Source organism: Dendrobates tinctorius, unplaced genomic scaffold, assembly GCF_039654945.1.
Source record: "Dendrobates tinctorius isolate UK_male_01 unplaced genomic scaffold, ASM3965494v1 ptg000196l, whole genome shotgun sequence".
NCBI classification, from domain to species: domain Eukaryota; kingdom Metazoa; phylum Chordata; class Amphibia; order Anura; family Dendrobatidae; genus Dendrobates; species Dendrobates tinctorius.
In genome coordinates, this window is record NW_027361863.1 from 14,970,008 (window position 1) to 14,993,088 (window position 23,081).

General features: G+C 42.0%; 1 long non-coding RNA gene across 1 annotated transcript in view; it reads left to right on the forward strand.

The window, feature by feature from the left end:
• Positions 1–289: 289 nt before the first annotated feature.
• Positions 290–23,081, forward strand: part of LOC141056200 (uncharacterized) — a 65,785-nt gene continuing 42,993 nt past the window's right edge. The window contains exon 1 of the long non-coding RNA XR_012221593.1: positions 290–468. This is a non-coding gene — a long non-coding RNA (uncharacterized lncRNA). The remainder of the gene's footprint in view (positions 469–23,081) is intronic.

The window sequence follows — 23,081 nt, forward strand, 5'->3', positions numbered from 1 at the left end:
CCTATCTAATGCACAAGATTTGGATATTTGCATAAATTTACAATAAGAAATATAATAAGGACAAAATTTTGGACTTGTATGTTCATTCATTCATTGCATTCACATTAAGCTTATTTTTCCTGGGCCACAAAGATACACTTTAAATAATCCTTCTACCATTATTTTTGACACCGTTCTTAGAATTCGTGCATGAGGAATGAGAAGTCCGACCCCTTTTCTAAATCGTAAAACCACGGAGGAAGTAGTGTTACAAAACAATTTGCGCACAAGTATGTATGAGACAGTTTCTTAGCTATTTAGGATCTCCACAATCTCCATCTAGTTGAGCCCATCAATATCATTGCATCTTTAGTTCATTTTGAAGGCTCACTTGAGCAGCCAATACAATAATTTCCTTGTAATTGGTGGCATCGATACTCTGCCTTAAGAAGAATTTCATCAGCCAAGATCAGCCAAGATCACATGAAGGTAATTTGTGTATTTGTTGTGGCGAGAATTGTACATGTTTGGGTTCATAAATATATATTAACTGCTGCAGAGAAAATGTTCAATACTTAGAATGATGCTGGACATAAATGTTGGTATATTAGTTAGTGGCCCAATCCTTTTATGAATGTTTCCTGATCCTGAATTGATTGGTTGGAACAATTAGATTGTGCTCATCACAACTTTTTTTTTAATTTTGGATTTGCAGAAAAAAATAAAAATCCACAAAAATTAGCACTTGTATTGTTCTTGCAGAATGCAAGTATAAAAGCCACATATTACCCTCATTGAATGGGGGCACTCCTTGTGAGCAACGAGCGATACATCAACTGGACATCCATGGCAGAAACCTAAGAAGATCTCTGCTGTGGATCCTCCAATAAACACACATTGGGTTCACCACAAGCAAATGCAATCATCTTGTCTGTTCTGTTTAGCAATCTTACTTTTTATTTTCATCACCCATGAAAAATGAATATAGTATGACATTTTATTCCATAAGAATAAGATAAAGAGAGAAAAGCGCTCCAGGTGTGTTACCCTCAATATAGGACACAGCGAGCAAAGGACTGTATACACTCACCTGACTGGGTTGTGACCTGGCACAAATCCGTAAGAATGAATGGCTTCTGCTCCGACCACTGACCCACATTAACAGTGGACAGAGCTCTTATTTCTGTTTGATTTAAATAAGAATAAGAGATTTCTTTCTTTGTCTTTGCCTGCTTTCTAAGAATCCACAGTTGTTGATGTATTGTTTTAGTCAATGGGAGTAATTTAGTTCTAAACGAAGCAATTTAAATTTAAAACTGTTTCTCTAGGAAAAGGTATACACAATAGATCACAAAGTCAGCTGAATCACTGAATTTTGGAGGCACCAGTTTGCCAATTTAATTCATATGAGAGTGTGCTTATGTCAGGGACGAGGTGAGATAAATTACCACCACCGATCCTTTTGTCTGTCAGGACAATAAGGCACTACATTGCTTAAGGCCCCCATACACAGAGGGGAAAATAAGCATTTGATACACTGCCGATTTTGCAATTTTTCACACCTACAAAAAATGTTGAGGTCTAATTTTTATTGCAGGTACACTTCAACTGTGAGACAGAATTTAAAAATGAAAAAAAAAAAAAAAACAGAAAATCACATTGTACAATTTTTAAATAATTAAATTGCATTTTATTTCATGAAATAAGTATTTCATCACCTACCAACCAGCAAAAATTCTAGCTCTCACAGACCTGTTAGTTTTTCTTTAAGAAGCCTCCTACTCTGCACTCATTACCTGTATTAATTGGACCTGCTTCGCAGAATCATAGAATGGTAGAGTTGGAAGGGACCTCCTGGGTCGTCTGGTCCAACCCCCTGCTCAAAGCAGGATTCGCTAAATCATCCCAGACAGATGTCTGTTCAGCCGCTGTTTGAAGACTTCCATTGAAGGAGACCTCATCACCTCTAGTGACAGCCTGTTCCACTCATTAATCATAACCTAACTGTCAAAAAGTTTTTTTCTAATATCTAATCTGTGTCTCCTCCCATTCAGTTTCATCCCATTGGTTCTAGTCTTTCCTTGTGCAAATGAGAATAAAGATGATCCATCTACAATGTGACAACCTTTGAGATATCTGTAGACAGCTATTAAGTCTCCTCTCTGTCTTCTTTTTTGCAAGCTAAACATTCCCAAATCCTGTAACCGTTCCTCATAGGATTTGGTTTGCAGACCAGTCACCATTCTGGTTGCTCTTCTCTGAACTTGCTCCAGTTTGTTGATGTCTTTTTTAAAATGTGGTGCCCAAAACGGGACACAGTATTCCAGATGAGGTCTGACCAAAGAGGAGTAGAGGACAATAATGACTTCATGTGATCTAGACTGTATGCTTCTGTTAATACATCCCAGAATTGTATTTGCCTTTTTTGCTGCTGCATCACACTGTTGACTCATATTCAGTCTGTGATCTATTAGTATACCCAAGTCTTTTTCACATGTGCTGTGGCTTAGCCCTATTCCTCCCATTCTGTATATGCTTTTTTCATTTTTTATTGCCCAGATGTAGTACTTTGCATTTTTCCCAGTTAAAAACCATTCTGTTAGTTGCTGCCCACTGCTCCAGTTTATTTATATAAACTCTTCTCTCTTCTCTAACACGTTTGAACGTGTTACCTGCATAAAAGACACCTTCCCACACACTCAGTCAATTACACTCCACCGTGACAAAGGAGAAATGTGGCACACCAAAAAGTAAAAATAATAAACTTTATTCGGCAATTAAGCCATGGTTAAAAGCATACAGAACCTGACGTGTTTCAGGTGCAAGAAGACGCACCCTTACTCATAGGATACAAAAGTAAAACAATAGTCACAATATATAAAAGGAAACAACCAATCAAAAATCATTAGTGATTACAAGAATATGCAAGAACATATGTAAAAGCACAACAATTGGAAAGCGCATTCAGTAGATGTAAAACAAATTGTTTCTTGAATTAACGCCTTTAGGAAACCTTGTGTCCAACTTCAGAATCCAATAGGCTTCTTTTGTAATGAAAATTTTCTGTTTATTACCCCCCCGTGTGGGACTGCAAATTTTTTCAAAAGCATAGAAAGAAATGTTAGTGACATCACCATGATGGACACTAACAAAATGCTTGGACGCACCTGAATAAAACGCATTTATATACTGAATATTAGAGATGTTCAGCAGTGCGTTTTTTGATTTTTCTTGTAGTGCACCCAATATACTGCATCTGACAAGGAACACAGCAAATGCAGAATATCACGTACTGAGTGTCACAATTCAAAAAGGAATTAATTGTTGCAGAAAAACCTCCAAAGAACTAACAAATTTAGTTTTGTCCATAGCAAAAATGCAAGCGTTACAACGATTATTGGCCCACTTAAAAAAACCTTTTACTGATAACCAAGTTCCAAGAACAGGCTGTCGTTTCAAAAGGCTCGGAGACAACGCATTGCCTAAAATATAATCTCTTCTAGCAACAAAATTGCAGCCATCAGAAACAATCATACGCAATTTTTCATCCTGGTTGACAATAGGAAGATATTTTTTCATGATATTTGTGATACGATTAAACTGCGGACTATAAGGAGTTGAAAAAACTAATGGAGAATGCCTGTTGGACAAAGACAATTTATTCTTTCCAATAGATCCAAAACGCGGCTCTTTTGAAACCTTATTAAAAGCAGCATCAATGTCGTACCGACTGTACCCGCTATCCAACAGACCTTGGCGAACAATTGTACTTTCTTTTATGAAAGAATCCCGTTTAGAGCATAGTTTATTCACAAAATATCAAGAAAGGGAATTTGATTACCAGAACCACTGATGATAAAAGATAAATTTAAATCGTTATGATTTAAATAATGATGGAAATCTTGCAACTTAGAAAGAGGACCCTGCCAGATAAAAATCAGGTCGTCTATGTATCTACCAAACCAAAAAATATCCTGTAAAAAGGGATTGACATCAGAAAAAAGAAATAATTCCTCCCACCATGCCATATAAATGATAGCGAGAGATGGAGAAAAATTAGAACCCATCGGTGCTCCAAGTACCTGCAAAAAATAAGAATTATCAAGCATGAAAAAATTATGCTTGAGTAGATATGTGAGCGACCTGATAATAAACTGTTTGAGCAAGTTGGAATAGTTGCTGTAACGATTCAAATGGTGATTAATAGCCTTAATTGCCAATGAGTGGGGAATAGAGGAGTACAGGTTGACAACATCACATGTACAAAAATGGTAATGTTCCAACGGACATTTTCCAAAGACATTAGAACAGAATTCTTGAGCCTCAGATTTGTGGATTGAACTGTTTTTAAGCACAACTTTTTGGTCATTGCTTTTTTCTTATTGCTGCATTATGTCCTCGTCGATAGACTCCAGGATGGCCAGGTTGGCCCAAGTATTTAATGATCCAGTGGACAATGTTACAGATGAATTTTCTAATGCCAAAAATCTATTTAAGAAACTTGACAAAATGTTGGGCAGGAATTACGGACATGGTGGGACCAAAATTCTTTAAAAAAATATTTAGAAAAAGAAATGATCCCACGAGGCTTACGCCTAACAAAGTGCCCACATACATTTTTTCTGATGAATTTCTTCTTAAAAGGAAATCCATTTTCTCGCAATGTTCCTTCAAATTAATGGAACTGATTATTTCCTATGAGGAGACTCATCTTGAGGAATTGAAAAATGAAATTGATGGCATTAATTTGGATTTAAATGGTTATAAAGTATGGTCTGAATATGATCTTAATATTAAAAAGATTCAGGATAATATTAAGAGCTTGGAAGATGTCATCAAGACAAAAAAATCCAAAACTGTGAGAGACACCCTTGATTATAAAAATAACAGGGTACACATAATTGGAATAGGGCATCGTTGCACAAATCTATTTTGAAAGATAAATCTTTTGACCTTCAAAATGCGCAACGACAGAATAAATCTGTGTCTTTTTCCTGTTCGGAGTTTCACAGTTCAGGAATGGACTCTGACAATTCTATGGGTGCACAAATGAACCATCCTAATGACCCCCGACACCTGTCCTCTACACCGGCAAAAAACGCAGGAGATGCAGGAGAGGAGGTAGGAGGAAGGAGTCATTTCACATGGAAAAGATGTCCAGTGATAAACAGACATATGAAGAATTAGCTTCTCCCTCGAATGTCATTGTTTTGTCTCCTGTAATCCCGTCTCAAAATCAATTGTATGTCCTACAAAAAGGACTTAATTTTGTGCCGACAAGAAAATTTTATTTTTTTCAAACTCTAAAAGACGTTAATAAATTCACCCAATTGTTAACTGTTAAAAGACATTTTTTTTCTGAATATTCTGTTTTGCCTCTTGGTAATCCTTCTCATTCTGCTATTACTAAATATTCAGCAACGTTCTTTTCCTTTAGGGAACAAAAAGCTATACTGGAATTATCTTCTTTACAGGATCATAGTCATGACCCGTTAGTTGTTTCTGATGGAGATATAGTGGTAGTACCCAAGAACCCTTCCTACTACCCCTTGCAATCTAGAGCTGCATCTTTGTACATTTTCGAATCATTAGTTGAAAATGATTTAAAATTGTTGGATCAGGAAACAAGTCAAGTCAATGGTTATTGTAATTTATCTGCTGGTCAATCTTTGGCTGTTAGTCTATTGCAGAAAAATTCAAATATTGTGATTAGACAGATAAAGCCGGCTGTACTGTTGTAATGAATACTTTATTGTATGTTGGTCTTGTTCATGCTGTTTCACATGACTCTACTATGTATTTACCGCTCAAATCTGACACCCACTTTGTCATACAAATTGGAGCTTTTTTCTGTCATTCAGGAGGGTATCTCAGTCGGTGTTCTTGATCCTAAAATTGGAAGATGGTTGATTCCGGACCATCCCGTAGTATATATTTTTCATGGTTTACCAAAAACCCACAAAAATGTTTTTCCTCCTCCTTTGCGGCCAATTTTTTCCAGTATAGGATCACTGAAAGAGAAACTTAGCTCGTGGGTCAATGATCATTTATATCCTTTAGTCTCCAGGGTTCCTGGATATTGAAAGGATTCTTCTTCTGTTCTAATGTCTTTGGAAAATGTCCGTTGGGAAGATAATTTTCATTTTTTTACATGTGATATTGTCAACCTGTACTCTATGCCCCACTCATTGGCAATTAAGGCTATTAATCACCATTTGAATCGCTACAGCAACTATTCTAACTTGCTCAAACAGTTTATTATCAGGTCGCTCACATATCTACGCAAGCATAATTTTTTCATGTTTGATCATTCTTATTTTTTCAGGTGCTTGGAGCACCGATGGGTTCTAATTTTTCTCCATCTCTCGCTATCCTTTATATGGCATGGTGGGAGGAATTATTTCTTTTTCTGATGTCAATCCCTTTTTACAGGATATATTTTGGTTTGGTAGATACGTGGACGACCTGATTTTTATCTGGCAGGGTCCTCTTTCTAAGCTGCAGGATTTCCATCATTATTTAAATCATAATGATTAAAATGTATCTTTTATCATCTTTGGTTCTGGTATTTAAATTCCCTTTCTTGATATTTTGTTGACTGGTGATGTTATTTTGCATAAAATTCATACTTCAGTTTATAGGAAGGATGTTGCCGGCAATTCCTTATTGCTGTCTTCCTCTTCCCAAGCCAAACACACTACTAAATCAATTCTACATGGTGAATTCAATAGAGTGAATAAACTATGCTCTAAACGGGATTCTTTCATAAAAGAAAGTACAATTGTTCGCCAACGTCTGTTGGATAGCGGGTTGCTTTTAATAAGGTTTCAAAAGAGCCGCGTTTTGGATCTATTGGAAACAATAAATTGTCTTTGTCCACCAGGGATTCTCCATTAGTTTTTTCAACTCCTTATAGTCCACAGTTTAATCGTATCACAAATATCAAGAAAAAATATCTTCCTATTGTCAACCAAGATGAAAAATTGCATATGATTGTTTCTGATGGCTGCAATTTTGTTGCTGGAAGAGGTTATATCTTAGGCAATGCGTTGTCTCCGAGCCTGTTGAAATGACAGCCTGTTCCTGGAACTTGGCTATCGACAAAAGGTTTTTTTTTAAGTGTGCCAATAATTGGCGTAACGCATGCATTTTTACTATGGACAAAGCTAAATTTGTTAGTTCTTTTGGAGGTTTTTCTGTAACAATTATTTCCTCTTTGAATTGTGACACTCAGTACGTGATATACTGCAATTGCTGTGTTCCTTGTCAGATGCAGTATATTGGGTGCACTATAAGAAAAATAAAAAAACACATTGCTGAACATATCTCTAATATTCAGTATAGAAATGCATCTTATTCAGGTGCGTCCAAGCATTTTGTTAATGTCCATCATGGTGATGTCACTAACTTTTCTTTCTATGCTTTTGAAAAAAATTGCAGTCTCATACGGGGGGGGGGTAATAAACAGAAAATTCTCACTACAAGAGAAGCCTATTGGATTCTGAAGTTGGACACAAGGTTTCCTAAAGGCATGAATTCAAGAAACGATTTGTTTTACATCTACTGAATGCGCTTTCCAATTGTTGTGCTTTTACACATGTTCATGCATATTCTTGTAATCACTAGTGATTTTTGATTGGTTGTTCCTTGTTATATATTGTGACTATTGTTTTACTTTTGTATCCTATGAGTAAGGGTGCGTCTTTTTGCACCTGAAATGCATCAGGTTCTGTATGCGTTTAACCATGGCTTAATTGCCGAAAAAAGTTTTTTATTTTTACTTTTTGGTGTGCCACTTTTCTCCTTTGTCTTGAAATGCTGTGCTTTCCAGCCTTTGTGTTCACCTACCTGCTCTGTTGATTTGGCTCTAACCTATGTGGTTTTCTATCTGGATCCCGTGGAAGCTTGCACACTTCTCTCTCCTACACTCCACCGTGGTCAAGACCAAAGGGCTGTCATCGGACATCAGGGGCAAAATTGTAGACATGAACAAGGCTGAGATGGGCTACAGGAAAATAGGCAAGAAGCTTGGTGAGAGGACAACTGTTGGCACAGTTATTAGAAAATGGAAGAAACATAAGATGACTGCCAATCTTTTTTGGCCTGTCGCTCCAAGCAAGTTCTCGCCTCATGGGGTTAAGGATGATTCTGAGAAAGGTGAGGAATCAGTTCAGAACTGTTAGCGTGGGTGGTCTGGAGCCGGAAACTCCGGGAGTGGACCCTCTGGACCGTGGCACTGAGGGGCCCCGGGCGAGCTGCCAGGTGGAACCGACCCCTATACAGGGACCGTTAGGAGCAGGCCCAGGGGTTCAAGTACCATGGTAGTGAGAGGGGCGGCTTAGGATGGACCAGAGTAGGACTGTGAGACTGAAGTATAGAATGACAGAACAGAGCTGGAACCAGGAGGCAGGAATGGAGTAAGACAGTAGACTGGAACGAGGAGGGATGACAGAAGTAGGAACACAGGAGAAAGGATGGGAGGAGGATGGAAGGACTGAAGCTGGATGGAACTGGAACACCGGAGGCAGGACTGGAGTAGGATGGTAGGACTGGAGCAGGATGAAGCAGGAACACTGAAGGCAGGACTGGAGTGGGACGGCAGGACTGGAGCAGGATGGAACAAGAACACTGGAGGCAGGACTGGAGTAGGACGGCAGGACTTGAGTAGGATGGAACCAGAACACTGGAGGCAGGACTGGAGTAGGACGGTAGGACTGGAGCAGGATGGAACAGGAACACTGGAGGCAGGACTGGAGTAGGATGGAACAGGAACACTGGAGGCAGGACTGGAGTAGGACAGCAGGAATACCGGAGGCAGGACTGCGGAAGAGAGCAAGGGACACGGGTAGCAGGACTGAGAGGCTGCAGCGGAGAGCAGACCAGAACGGAACTGCAGGAGCAGAGAGCACACAATGAAGCAAGGCCAGAATGCTAGGAAACACAACGATCAGGCACCTCCCTCAAGGGGAAGTGGCCTGATATGGCCCCATCTGGCCAGCCATTGGTCCGAAGGTGCTTCCGGGTCAGGGCACAGCCGGAGCATAAGAAGCAGGAGGGAGGCGCGGCCGCGGCCTATGGTGCATGTGCATTGCATGCAGGGATGGCATCGGCCGCGAGCCCGTCACAGGTGACCGCCGTGGCCGTCGGATGGGGAGAGGCTGCGGCGTGGGAGCAGAGGCCGACTGCGGCATGGGAACGGAGGCCGGGTGAGTATGATGGAGCGTTGTAACAAGAACTACATAGGACCTGGTCAATGACCTGAAAAGTGCTCGGACCACAATCTCAAACACAGTCATAGATTAAAATCCTGCAGGACACAAAAGGTCCCCAGGCTCACACCAGCACATGTCCATCTGGATGATCCAGAGGAGGCATGGGACAAGGTCATGTGGTCGGATGAGACCAAAATAAAAATTTTGGACATTAACTCCACTTGCTTTTTTTCAAGGAAGAATTAGGAGTACTACCTCAAGAACACCGTCCCAACCGGGAAGAAAGATGGGGTAAAAATTGTATTTTGGGTGTACTTTTCTGCAAGATGACTGCACTGTATTGAAGGGAGGATGGATGGGGTCACGTATCGCTAGATTTTGGCCAACAACCTCCTTCCCTCAGTAAGAGCACCTAAGATGGGCTGTGGCTGGTTCTTCTAGCATGACAATGACCCGAAACACACAGCCAGGGCAACTAAAGAGTGGCTTCGTAAGAAGTATTTCAAGGTCCTGGAGTAGCCAAGCCTGTCTCCAGACCTGAATCAAACAGAAAATCTTTGGAGGGAGCTGAAACTCGATGTTGCCCAATAGCAGCTCCGAAACCTGAAAGATATGAAGATCTGTATGGAGGAGGGGACCAAAATACCTACTGCAGTGTTTGCAAACTTGGTCAAGAACTACCTCTGTCATTTCAAACAAACGTTTCTGTACCAAGTATTATGTTCTGTTTTTCTATTGTATCAAATACTTATTTCATGCAATAAATTGCAAATTAATTTAAAAAAAAGTGCAATGTGATTTTCTGGATTTTTTTAAGATTCTGTGTCGCACAGTTGAAGTGTACCTACGATAAAAATTATAGACCTCTCTATTCTTTGTAGGTGGGAAAATCGTCAGTTTATCAAATACTTATTTTCCCCACTGTACATTTGACTAATGTCGTCTGAACCCACCAATATTGTCAATTTCAGCTAACAGTGTAATGTTTATGGTGGATCCTGACAACAGATGTTGCCGGGGGAAATAAAGAATCATAGAATCATAGAATCATAGAATCGTAGAGTTGGAAGGGACCTCCTGGGCCATCTGGTCCAACCCCCTGCTCAAAGCAGGATTCGCTAAATCATCCCAGTCAGATGTCTGTCCAGCCTCTGTTTGAAGACTTCCATTGAAGGAGAACTCACCACTTCTCGTGGCAGCCTGTTCCACTCATTGATCACTCTAACTGTCAAAAAGTTTTTTCTAATATCTAATCTGTGTCTCCTCCCATTCAGTTTCATCCCATTGCTTCTAGTCTTTCCTTGTGCAAATGAGAATAAAGTTGATCCTTCTACAATGTGACAGCCCTTTAGATATTTGTAGACAGCTATTAAGTCTCCTCTCAGTCTTCTCTTTTGCAAACTAAACATTCCCAAATCCTGCAACCTTTCCTCATAAGACAGGGTTTGCAGACCGGTCACCATTCTGGTCGCTCTTTTCTGAACTTGCTCCAGTTTGTTGATGTCTTTTTTAAAATGTGGTGCCCAAAACTGGACACAATATTCCAGATGAGGTCTGACCAAAGAGGAGTAGAGGGAAATAATGACTTCACGTGATCTAGACTGTATGCTTCTGTTAATACATCCTAGAATTGCATTTGCCTTTTTTGCTGCTGCATCACACTGTTGACTCATATTCAGTCTGTGATCTATTAGTATACCCAAGTCTTTTTCACATGTGCTGTCACTTAGCCCTATTCCTCCCATTCTGTATATGCTTTTTTCATTTTTATTGCCCAGATGTAGTACTTTGCATTTCTCCCTGTTAAAAACCATTCTGTTAGTTGCTGCCCACTTCTCCAGTTTATTTAAATCTTTTTGAATCCTCTCTCTCTCTTCTCTAGTATTAGCTATCCCTCCTAGCTTTGTGTCATCAGCAAATTTAATCACTTTACCCTCAATTCCTTCATCTAAATCGTTGATAAAGATGTTGAACAATACAGGGCCCAGGACAGAGCCCTGTGGTACCCCACTTGAGACATTCTTCCACTGGATGTGCAGCCATTTACGACCACTCTTTGGGTCCGATCACTAAGCCAGTTATGAATCCGCCTAACAGTTGCCTTGTCCATTCCATACTTAATCATTTTTCCAATAAGGATTGTATGAGAGACTTTGTCAAATGCTTTGCTGAAGTCAAGATATACTATATCTACAGCATTTCCTTGATCCACCCAATCAGTGATACCGTCATAGAAGGAAATTAAGTTAGTCTGACATGACTTATTAGTTACAAACCCATGCTGACTCTGTTTAATCACTTCATTCTTATCCAGGTATTGACATACATGCTGTTTAATAATTTGTTCAAAGATCTTCCCTGGTATAGAAGTCAGACTCACCGGCCTATAGTTGCCTGGGTCCACCTTCTTCCCCTTTTTGAAGATAGGAACAACATTTGCTCTTCTCCAGTCTTCTGGCACTTCTCCTGTTCTCCAAGAATTTTCAAAGATTATGGAGAGGTGTTCAAAAATTTCTTCTGCTATCTCCTTCAGTACTCTGGGGTGTAATTCATCTGAACCTGGAGACTTGAATTCATTTAGGTTAGCTAAGTGTTTCCTCACTATCTTTCTGTTTATAGATATCCTGGATTCTTCTATTCCCTTAATAGGACAGTGAAGAACAGTTGATGTTACATTTCCTTTCTGAGAGAAAACAGATGCAAAATAGGAATTTAAAAGTTCAGCCTTCTCAACATCCTGTCTTACCATTTCATCATTTTCATCCTGTAAAAATCCTATCGCATCTTTGACTTTTCTTTAACTTTTGACATATCCCCAAAATCCTTTATTATTGCTTTTGACAGCTCTTGCAAGCCTCAATTCATTTTCAGCTTTAGATAATCTGATTTGTGCCCTGCAGATCCAGTTTGTCCAGTTTCAGACTGCTGATCATCTCTGTTACATAGTTGCATAGGTTGGAAATAATACCTTGGTCCATCAAGTTCAACCTTTCTCCACCAATTGTACTTTTTGTCACTAATTTAATCTCACCCAGCCGCCTCCAATACTTCTCCCAAACTGCCCCTATTCTCTGGAATTCTTTACCCCAACAAGTCTGACTATCAACCACATTTGGATCCTTCAGACAGAACCTGAAAACCCACCTCTTCAAGAAAGCCTACAGCCTGCAATGACCCCGCTACCTCCTTCTCTCTCACCACTACCAGTGATATCACCTCAACCAACACCGGAACTGCTGCAACCCACCAACCTACTGTCTCCTTCCCTACCATCCTGTAGCATGTAAGCCCGAAAGGGCAGGGGGCTCTCTCCCCTCTGTATCAGTCTGGCATTGTTAGTTTGTTTACTGTAAGTGATATCTGTAATTTGTATGTAACCCCCTCTTCTCATGTACAGCACCATGGAATCAATGGTGCTATATAAATAAATAATAATAATAATTTACCTATAACCCACAATGTTATTTGTATCGAGAAAATCATCCAGCCCTTTTTTAAAAACTGTTATAGTGTCTGCCATTACTACCTCTTGTGATCAGTATTCCACAGCCTGACTGCTCTAACTGTAAAGAACATTTTCCTATTTAGCTGCCGGAATCGCCTTTCTTCCACCCATAATGAGTGTCCCCTGGTCCTTAACAGAGTCTTTGGAAGGAATAAGTCATGTGCTGTCCTCTGTACTGACCACACATAACATTATACATGTAAATGAGATCTCCTCTAAGGCATCTTTTTTCTAAGCTAAACCACCACAAATTTTCCAACTACTCATCATACAAGAGGCCTCCATTCCTTGTAACATAGGAGCAGCCTCCATCCCGTGTAATAATATAGTTGCAGCCTTTGAACTGATTTTAACTTCTGAATATTCTTTTCAAAATGTGGAGGCCAAAACTGGATCCCGTATTCTAGATGTGGCCTCACCAGTGATTTATAAAAGGGTAAGAGTACATTAAGATCACGTGATTTTATCTTTTTTTTTTTTTTCAAACATTTTATTGGATTTTTAGTAGAATAACAGGGGATAGGAAAAGGGGAGGGAAGGAAAATGAAAGAAAGGGAATAATAAAGGGAAACCAGGGCAAAAGGGCTAAGGGGATAAAAAATAGAGAACTCAAGTCTATTTGACCATACCTTACTAGTACATGAATATACAAAATTAAGTTATAGTAACCGCATACACAATGTATATATTTGAAGTCAAGCTAGCGATTTCAAACCAGACCAAATATGATTAAACGTTGCAAAATTTAGTATTCCAAACCTTCCATTTGTTGGAGCATTTGCTTATTCCGTCATTTACAATGACGTCATTTACAAGGAAATCTCTTTCACCTGTTTTGGAGTTGCCCAAAGATTAAAGATCTTTGGAACAGTGTGTCGCTGCATATTACTTCCTTTTACCAAAATTTCAAAATTACACCTCAAAGAGCTCTGTTATCTCTTGACCTGGAGCTAGTTGATCCATCTGGCAAATTTGTTATCATACATATTTTTCTAGTTATTAAAAATACAAATGCCTTTTGGTGGAAGAAACCCGACCCACCATTATTTTCTGAAATTCTGGATAAAATCCATCAGCACAGCTCCATAGAAAAGAGATTCGCAATTGTAAATGACTTTATTTCTTTTTAAACATCCTAAGTCTTGTTTGTTTTTTCTGCTGCCACTTGACATTGAGTGCTGCTGCTCAGCTTTCTTGTAACAAGAATCTCCCATCCTTGTCCTGTTTTGTATTCCAGAGTATACTCCTATTTAATGCAGCAATAGGTTTTCTCCGTCCTCGGTGCATTACTCTACATTTATCTATATTAAATCTCATTTGCTAACTGTTTTCCCATTCATCTTATCCAAATCATTTGCAATATTGTAATCTCAAGGTTAGATTTTAATATTCTACATAGTTTGGTGCCATCAGCAAAGGCTGACATTTTACTCTCAATCCCATCCACAATGTCATTAATAAAGAGGTTAAATAGAATTGGTCCCAGCACAGATCCCTGCGGGCCACAATGCTCCCAGTACAGATCCCTGCAGTACCCACTACTCCCAGTACTGATCCTTGTTGTTCCCACTGCTCCTAGTACAGATCCCTGTGGTCCCCACTGCTCCCAGTACAGATTCCTGCAGTACCCCACTGCTCCAAGTACTGATCCTTGTGGTCCCCAATGCTCCCAGTACAGATCCCTGCAGTACACACTACTCCCAGTACTGATCCTAGTTTATTGTGAGCTCATTTTCGGGTTTGCCTCTGGCTTCTGGTGAGGGTTATGGAGCTAGCTGTGCTGACAGAGGAGTAGTGAGTTCTCTATCTGGACTCCCTCTGTTGGTGAAGGGAGGTAATGAAGCTGATCTAAATGGCAGAGACCGGCCACCTGGGAGGAGGACTGCGATTGGATCAGGAGCTTCTGATTGGATTTAAGGCAGCCGACTCCCTAGTTTCTTGCTGGTGATTTTTCCTGACTGTGGCTCCTGGTTTCCAGTTTGGTTCCTGCCTTCCTAAAGCTAAGTTTTCTCTGCTATTGTTCATATGAGTTTTTGTCTGGTTTGCTTAGTTTTTGTGTTCAGCCAGCCCTGGCTGGGACTGGGCTGAATCCCCATTTTGTCTCTTTTGCTCTGTCTTCAGAATATACCTGAGTGCTGATATAGTGATTTGAAGTCTAGCGACTTCAGGGCCTTTTTCTATCAGACGTGTTTGACATTTTTTTTGGCAGGGTTTTTTGCGTGAATGCGGACAGCAGCTTTTCTTTCCTGTCCTTTCTAGTTAGCGAGGGCCCTATCGTTTGCTCAGCCTATGTTTCTACCTGTGTCTGTGTTTTCATCTTGCTTCAATGGGATGAAACTGAACGGGAGGAGACACAGATTAGATATTAGAAAAAACTTTTTGACAGTTAGAGTGATCAATGAGTGGAACAGGCTGCCACGAGAAGTGGTGAGTTCTCCTTCAATGGAAGTCTTCAAACAGAGGCTGGACAGACATCTGACTGGGATGATTTAGCGATCCTGCTTTGAGCAGGGGGTTGGACCAGATGGCCCAGGAGGTCCCTTCCAACTCTACGATTCTATGATTCTATGATTCTATGATTCACCGACAATAGATGTTGGGGGCTGTCTATTGCTTTGGGGTCTGCTCTGGGGCAGTTTAGATTTTCCCTTTCTTTCTTTAGGCTTATTTAGTTCTCCGGCCATGACGAGGCGTCTAGGACCACCGTAGGCACGCTCCACGGCTACTGCTAGTTGTTGTGGATAGGATCAGGGGTCTGCAATCCGCTAGTTACCAACCTCTCCGGTTTTCTAGGCTTAGCTTGCTTTTTGTTTTTTTCCTCCTCGGTGACTCATTCATAACAGAATCACCAGCCATACCGCAGATTCTAGGGTACTCAAAAGCAGGAGAGAATTGTAAAAAAAAAAAAAAATTTTTTTTTTATATATGTATATTTTCTCCTCTTTTTCTCTGGGGCCATAGGAGGATTCTTTTTTTTTTATTTTATTTTTCTCCTTGATGGAGATTAAGCAATTGTCTGATCGTGTGGAGCAGCTCTCTGGTAAAGTGAGGGGAATTTCCGCCTATCTCACTCATTCACATGCTGTTGAACCAAGGATCCCTGCTCCTGATGTGTTTTCTGGGGATCAGTCTAAATTTTTGAATTTTAAGAATAATTGTAAATTATTTCTTGCCTTGAAGCCTAACTCATCGGGGAGCTCTGCGCAGCAGGTTAAAATTGTTATCTCCTTGCTGCGCGGCGATCCCCAGGATTGGGCGTTTTCTTTGACACCTGAAGATCCTGTTTTGACTAATGTGGATGCATTTTTTCAAGCCTTGGGGTTGTTATATGATGAACCTAATGCTATAGATAAAGCTGAGAGAGCCCTATTGGCATTGAACCAGGGTCAGGATCCTGCAGAGCTATGCTGTCAGAAATTCCAAAAGTGGGCGGTCCTTAGTGCATGGAATGATAGTGCATTGGCAGCTCTCTATTGGAAGGGTTTGTCTGAGACTTTAAAAGATACTATGGTGGGATTTCCTGTTCCCTCTGGTCTTGACGATTCTATGTCATTAGCCATTCAAGTTGATCGGCGTTTACGTGAACGCAAGACTACATGGGAGGCGCTGCCACATTTTGAACAAATGTCTGAACCTATGCAATGTGATGGAGTTTTGTCTAGGGCGCAACGTCAGGAGTTTAGAAGGCGTAATAAGCTGTGTTTTTTCTGTGTAGATGCCTCTCATGTTATTTCTGTCTGCCCTAAACGAGAGAAACGTTTTGCACACACATTTGCTGTGGGTGGTGTACAACCTAAGTTTCTATTGGCAATTACTCTGATCTGCTCCTTATCCACATTTTCCGCGAAGGCTTTTGTGGATTCCGGAGCGGCCTTGAATCTAATGGACTTGGATTTTGCTTAACTTTGTGGTTTTCCTATGACACCTCTGCGGACGCCTATTCCTTTGAGGGGTATTGATGCTACTCCTTTGGCGAAGAATAAACCTCAGTTTTGGACCCAGGTGATAATGCGGGTCGCCCCAGACCACCAAGAAAATTGCAGATTTTTGGTGTTGCATAATTTACATGATACCATTGTTCTGGGTTTTCCCTGGTTGCAAATCCATAATCCGGTTTTGGATTGGAAATTGTGTCTGTGGTGAGTTGGGGTTGTCGGTATGCTCTTTGTGACACTCCTGTTTTCTCCACCTCTCCCCAGTCGCATGATGTTCCTGACTATTTGGCTGATTTTTATGATGTATTCAGTGAGAGCAAGTCTGCGTCTTTGCCTCCTCATAGGAGTTATGACTGTGCAATTGAGTTGAGACCTGGATGTAAATTTCCCAAGGGTCGACTTTTCAATTTATCTGTACCCGAACACGAGGCTATGCAATCTTATATTAAGGAGTCGCTGGAGAAGGGTCATATTAGACCATCCTCTTCACCCTTAGGTGCTGGGTTTTTTTTCATGGCCAAGAAGGATGGTTCACTAAGGCCTTGTATTGACTATCGTTCCCTCAACAAAATTACGGTTAATTTTCAGTATCCGTTACCCCTGATTTCTGATTTATTCTCCAGAGTTAAAGGTGCTTGCTGGTTTACTAAGCTTGACCTCAGGGGAGAGTATAATCTTATTCGCATCAAGCATGGGGATGAATGGAAGACGGTGTTTAATACTCCGGAGGGACATTTTGAGTACCTGGTGATGCCTTTTGGGCTCACTAATGCCCCTTCTGTCTTCCAATCCTTCATGAATGATATTTTCCGGGACTTTGTGGATAAGTTTTTGATCATCTATCTGGATGATAGTTTGATCTTTTCCAGGGATTGGGATTCTGATGTGGAACATGTTCGGACTGTGTTCCAGATTTTGAGGGAGAATTCCTTGTATGTTAAGGGATCGAAGTGCCTTTTTGGTGTACAGAGGATTTCATTTTTGGGATTTATTTTGTCTCCGTCAACTATTGAAATGGACCCGGCCAAGGTGCAGGCCATTTATGATTGGGTTCAACCCACTTCTTTGAAGGCTCTCAAGAAGTTTTTGGGTTTTGCTAATTTTTATCGTAAATTTGTAGCTAATTTTTCTGGTATTGCTAAACCACTGACTGATTTAACTAAGAAGGGTGCTGATGTGCTGAATTGGTCTTCAGAGGCTGTTTCGGCCTTTCAGGAGCTGAAGCGGAGGTTTACTTCTGCTCCGGTTTTGCGGCAACCTGATGTCTCACTTCCTTTTCAGGTGGAGGTAGATGCTTCAGAGATTGGTGCAGGAGCTGTTTTGTCCCAAAAAGATCCGGTGACGTCTAAAATGAATCCCTGTGCCTTCTTTTCCCGAAAGTTCTCCCCATCTGAACCCAACTATAATGTGGGGAATCGGGAATTGTTAGCCATGAAATAGGCATTTGAGGAGTGGAGACATTGGTTGGAGGGAGCTAGACATCAAGTTGTGGTCCTCACTGACCACAAGAATTTGATTTACCTTGAGTCGGCCAAACGCTTGAATCCTAGACAGGCTAGGTGGGCCTTGTTTTTTACACGTTTTGATTTTGTGGTCTCCTTTCTTCCAGGCACTAAGAATGTTAAGGCAGATGCCCTTTCTAGGAGTTTTTTTGCTGATTCTCCTATTGTGACCAGGCCTACTACCATCCTAGGTGAGGGGGTAGTTCTTTCTGCCATCTTGCCCGATTTGAGACGTGCCCAGGAAGAATTCCAGGAGGACAAACCTGAGCGTTGTCCTATGGGAAAATTGTATGTTCCTGACCAGTGGAGGAAGAGAGTGATGTCTGAAGTTCATTGCTCTGCATTTGCTGGTCATCCAGGTATTTTTGGTACCACAGATTTGGTGAGTCGGTCTTTTTGGTGGCCCGCCTTATCTCTTGATGTCAGGAATTTTGTGCAGTCCTGTGGGACTTGTTCCCGGTCTAAACCCTGTTCTCGCTCTAGTGGGTTGTTGATGCCCTTGCCGGTGCCTAAGAGGCCATGGACCCATATTTCAATGGATTTTATTTCTGATCTTCCTGTCTCTCAGAGAATGACTGTTATATGGGTGATTTGTGATAGATTCTCTAAGATGGTCCATCAAGTACCACTCCCAAAGTTGTCATCTTCCTCAGAGTTGGTACCCTTGTTTTTACAACAGGTGGTTCGGTTGCATGGGATTCCTGAGAACATTGTATCGGACAGAGGAGTTCAGTTTGATTCCAAATTCTGGAAAGCCTTTTGTTCCAAGCTGGGAATTCAGTTGTCCTTCCCTGCGTTTCACCCTCAGACCAATGGGCACATGGAGAGAACAAACCAGACTTTGGAGTCTTATTTGAGATGTTTTATATCTGCTGATCAGGATGATTGGGTTTCATTTTTGCCCTTGGCCGAATTCGCTTTAAAAAATAGAGCTAGTTCTGCCACCTTGATGTCGCCCTTTTTCTGTAACTTTTGGTTTCATCCTCGATTTTCTTCAGGGCAAGTGGAATCTTCAGCCTGCCCAGGTGTTGACACTGTGGTAGAGAGAATGCAGCAGATTTGGGACCAAGTAGTGGATAAGTTGTCTCTCTCCCAGGAAAAGGCCCAGCGTTTTTCTAACCGGCATAGGACCATTGGTCCCCGGTTTAAAGTGGGTGATATGGTTTGGCTGCCATCAAAGAATATCTCTATGAAGGTGGCTTCTCCAAAGTTCAAGCCAAGATTTATCGGACCTTACAAGATTTTGGAGATTCTTAATCCGGTTTCTTTTCGATTGACTCTTCCTGTTACGTTTAAGATCCATAACGTGTTTCATAAGTCGCTGTTGAAGAGATATGTTGAGCCAGTAGTTCCTATGGCTGCACCTCCTGACCCTGTATTGGTTGAAGGTACTGTGGAATATGAGGTAGAGAAAATACTGGATTCTCGTCTGGCTAGACGGAGACTCCAGTATTTGGTCAAGTGGAAGGGTTATGGCCTGGAGGACAATTCTTGGGTCTCTGACTCTGATATTCATGCCGATAGATTGGTTCGTTGTTTTCATCGGGCCCATCCTGATCGGCCCGGTGGCGTGGATGAGGGTTCGGTGACCCCTCCTCAAGGGGGGTACTGTTGTGAGCTCATTTTCGGGTTTGCCTCTGGCTTCTGGTGAGGGTTATGGAGCTAGCTGTGCTGACAGAGGAGTAGTGAGTTCTCTATCTGGACTCCCTCTGTTGGTGAAGGGAGGTAATGAAGCTGATCTAAATGGCAGAGACCGGCCACCTGAGGAAGAGGACTGCGATTGGACATCAGGAGTTTCTGATTGGATTTAAGACAGCTGACTCCCTAGTTTCTTGCTGGTGATTTTTCCTGACTGTGGCTCCTTGTTTCCAGTTTGGTTCCTGCCTTCCTAAAGCTAAGTTTTCTCTGCTATTGTTCATATGAGGTTTTGTCTGGTTTACTTAGTTTTTGTGTTCAGCCAGCCCTGGCTGGGACTGGGCTGAATCCCCATTTTGTCTCTGATCAGTTGATCTTTTTTGCTCTGTCTTCAGAATATACCTGAGTGCTGATATAGTGATTTGAAGTCTAGAAACTTCAGGGCCTTTTTCTATCAGACATGTTGGACATTCTTTTTGGCAGGATTTTTTGCATGATTGCAGACAGCAGCTTTTCTTTCCTGTCCTTTCTAGTTAGCGAGGGCCCCATCGTTTGCCCAGCCTATCTTTCTACCTGTGTCTGTGTTTTCATCTTGTTTCACCGACAATACATGTTAGGGGCTGTCTATTGCTTTGGGGTCTGCTCTGGGGCATTTTAGATTTTCCCTTTCTTTGTTTAGGCTTATTTAGTTCTACGGCCTTGACGAGGCATCTAGGACCACCGTAGGCACGCTCCATGGCTACTGCAAGTTGTTGTGGATAGGATCAGGGGTCTGCAATCCGCTAGTTACCAACCTCTCCGGTTTTCTGGGCTCAGCTTGCTTTTTGATTTTTCCTCCTCGGTGACTCATTCTTAACACTTGTTGTTCCCACTGCTCCCAGTACAGATTCCTGCAGTACCCCACTGCTCCGAGTACTGATCCTTGTGGTTCCCACTGCTCCCAGTACAGATTCCTGCAGTACCCCACTGCTCCGAGTACTGATCCTTGTGGTTCCCACTGCTCCCAGTATAGATCCCTGCGGTCCCCACTGTTGACTACATCCCATTTAGAGAATGTACCATTTATGACGACTAGAGTTGAGCGACTTTTGGTTTTTTAGGGTCGCGTTTCGTTTCGTGAAACCCGACTTTTCCAAAAGTCGGGTCGAGCAAGATCGTCCGATTATAGGGAAAAGTCGGGGTCGTCCCGAAACACGAAACCCAATGTAAGTCAATGGGGAATAAAAGTCGGCAGTGAGAGGAGGACAGGAAACACACCAACAGTGCTCATTTGAATGCCAAAAGCATCAATTCTTCTTACTTAAGCTTGTCAACCTTAATTAACTTCATAATACAAGTTACGCACTGAAAAATGGGGGTTATTTGGCTACAGACTGTGGGGGGGGAGGGCTGGCTTCAGGTTTTCATGTGCCCTGGGTGAAAGAGCGCCCCTATAACACATACCACAACTCATCATGCTCCGATACGGCAGAGAAATAGCGGTATAGTACAATGAAAAATACCTCACTTTTTACATCTCATGACGAGGCCCATCTATTTCTCCATACAGAATCATTGGTCCCATATAATGTTTGAAACAGTATATGATGAGCTCCACATAATGCTACAGTATATGTTGGTCCCCATGGTTGAAGCTCTACTGTCTTATGGGCCCAAATAATGCTCCAAACATAATGGGCCCCATTTCTAATGCTCTAGTGTATAATGGGCCCTGTAAATGCTGCTCCAGTGTCTGATGTCCACCTTTGGAATGTTCCAGTGTATGGTGGGCCCCATCTATCATTCTCAGACGGTGTTAGGCCCAGTATGGATTGCACGTGATTGCACAAAGGTTAGAAAGGGTACCGTATCCCCAGATAACATGTATGGATAGCGTACACATTCAAAATATATGTCTCAGGAGGCAGGCTCAGATGGTGTTAGGCCCAGTATGGATTGCACGTGATTGCACAAAGGTTAGAAAGGGTACCGTATCCCCGGATAACATGTATGGATAGCGTACACATTCAAAATATATGTCTCAGGAGGCAGGCTCAGACGGTGTTAGGCCCAGTATGGATTGCACGTGATTGCACAAAGGTTAGAAAGGGTACCGTATCCCCAGATAACATGTATGGATAGCGTACACATTCAAAATATATGTCTCAGGAGGCAGGCTCAGACGGTGTTAGGCCCAGTATGGATTGCACGTGATTGCACAAAGGTTAGAAAGGGTACCGTATCCCTGGATAACATGTATGGATAGCGTACACATTCAAAATATATGTCTCAGGAGGCAGGCCCAGATGGTGTTAGGCCCAGTATGGATTGAACGTGATTGCACAAAGGTTAGAAAGGGTACCGTATCCCCGGATAACATGTATGGATAGCGTACACATTCAAAATATATGTCTATACATCAGGAGGCAGGCTCAGACGGTGTCAGGCACAGTATGGATTTGACGGCCCAGATTACACAGCGGAGGAGCAGGGAGAGGTAAAGATTGCAAATGCTGGGGCCCTGCCCAAGCAAGGGGGACCCACTCGTGGGCGTCGGTACTGGCACTGGGCCCCTCATAGTACAGCGGTGTGTCTGATGGCGGGTGTGCACCACCACCGTCAGAGACACTTGATTGCACTATGAGGGACCCTGTGCCAGTGCCCGCGCCCAAGAGTCGGCCTACCCACCTGTCCAGGGCAACGGCACTCGCACGGTGTCGTGCGCTAGGTGGTGACCCCGGCCATGGGGGGGAGGCAGCACAGTTAGGGAGTTTTAGAAAGTGGCATATGTTGATGTTGGACATTCAGCTGATGCAAAAGGCAAAATAGGTGAAGTACCAGGAAGAGGTGGACCAAAGCAAGCCATTTTTCTGTCACCCTATGTGTCATCAGGGGAAGGTGGGACAAAATCCTTGGAAACCCATGCGTGGTTCATTTTAATGAAGGTTAGATCATCCACATTTTGGGTTGACAGACGGGTCCTTTTTTCTGTCAGGATTGATCCAGCTGCACTGAAGACTCTTTCCGATAGCACACTTGCAGCTGGGCAAGCGAGCTCCTGTAAAGCATATTGTGCCAATTCAGGCCAGGTGTCCAGTTTAGTGGCCCAATAGTCAAAGGGGAATGACCTGTGTGGGAGAACATCGATATGGGAGGAAAAGTAGTTTGTAACCATAGTTGACAACTGCTGTCTCCTGTCACTTTCCATCGATGCAGTATTACCAGTTGTGTGAGCGGTATTTGAAAAATCAGTCCACAACATTGTCATGAAACCCCTGTCTCCAACGCCACTTCTGCTGTGTGCACCACGAACACCTCTGCCAAGCTGCCCCCG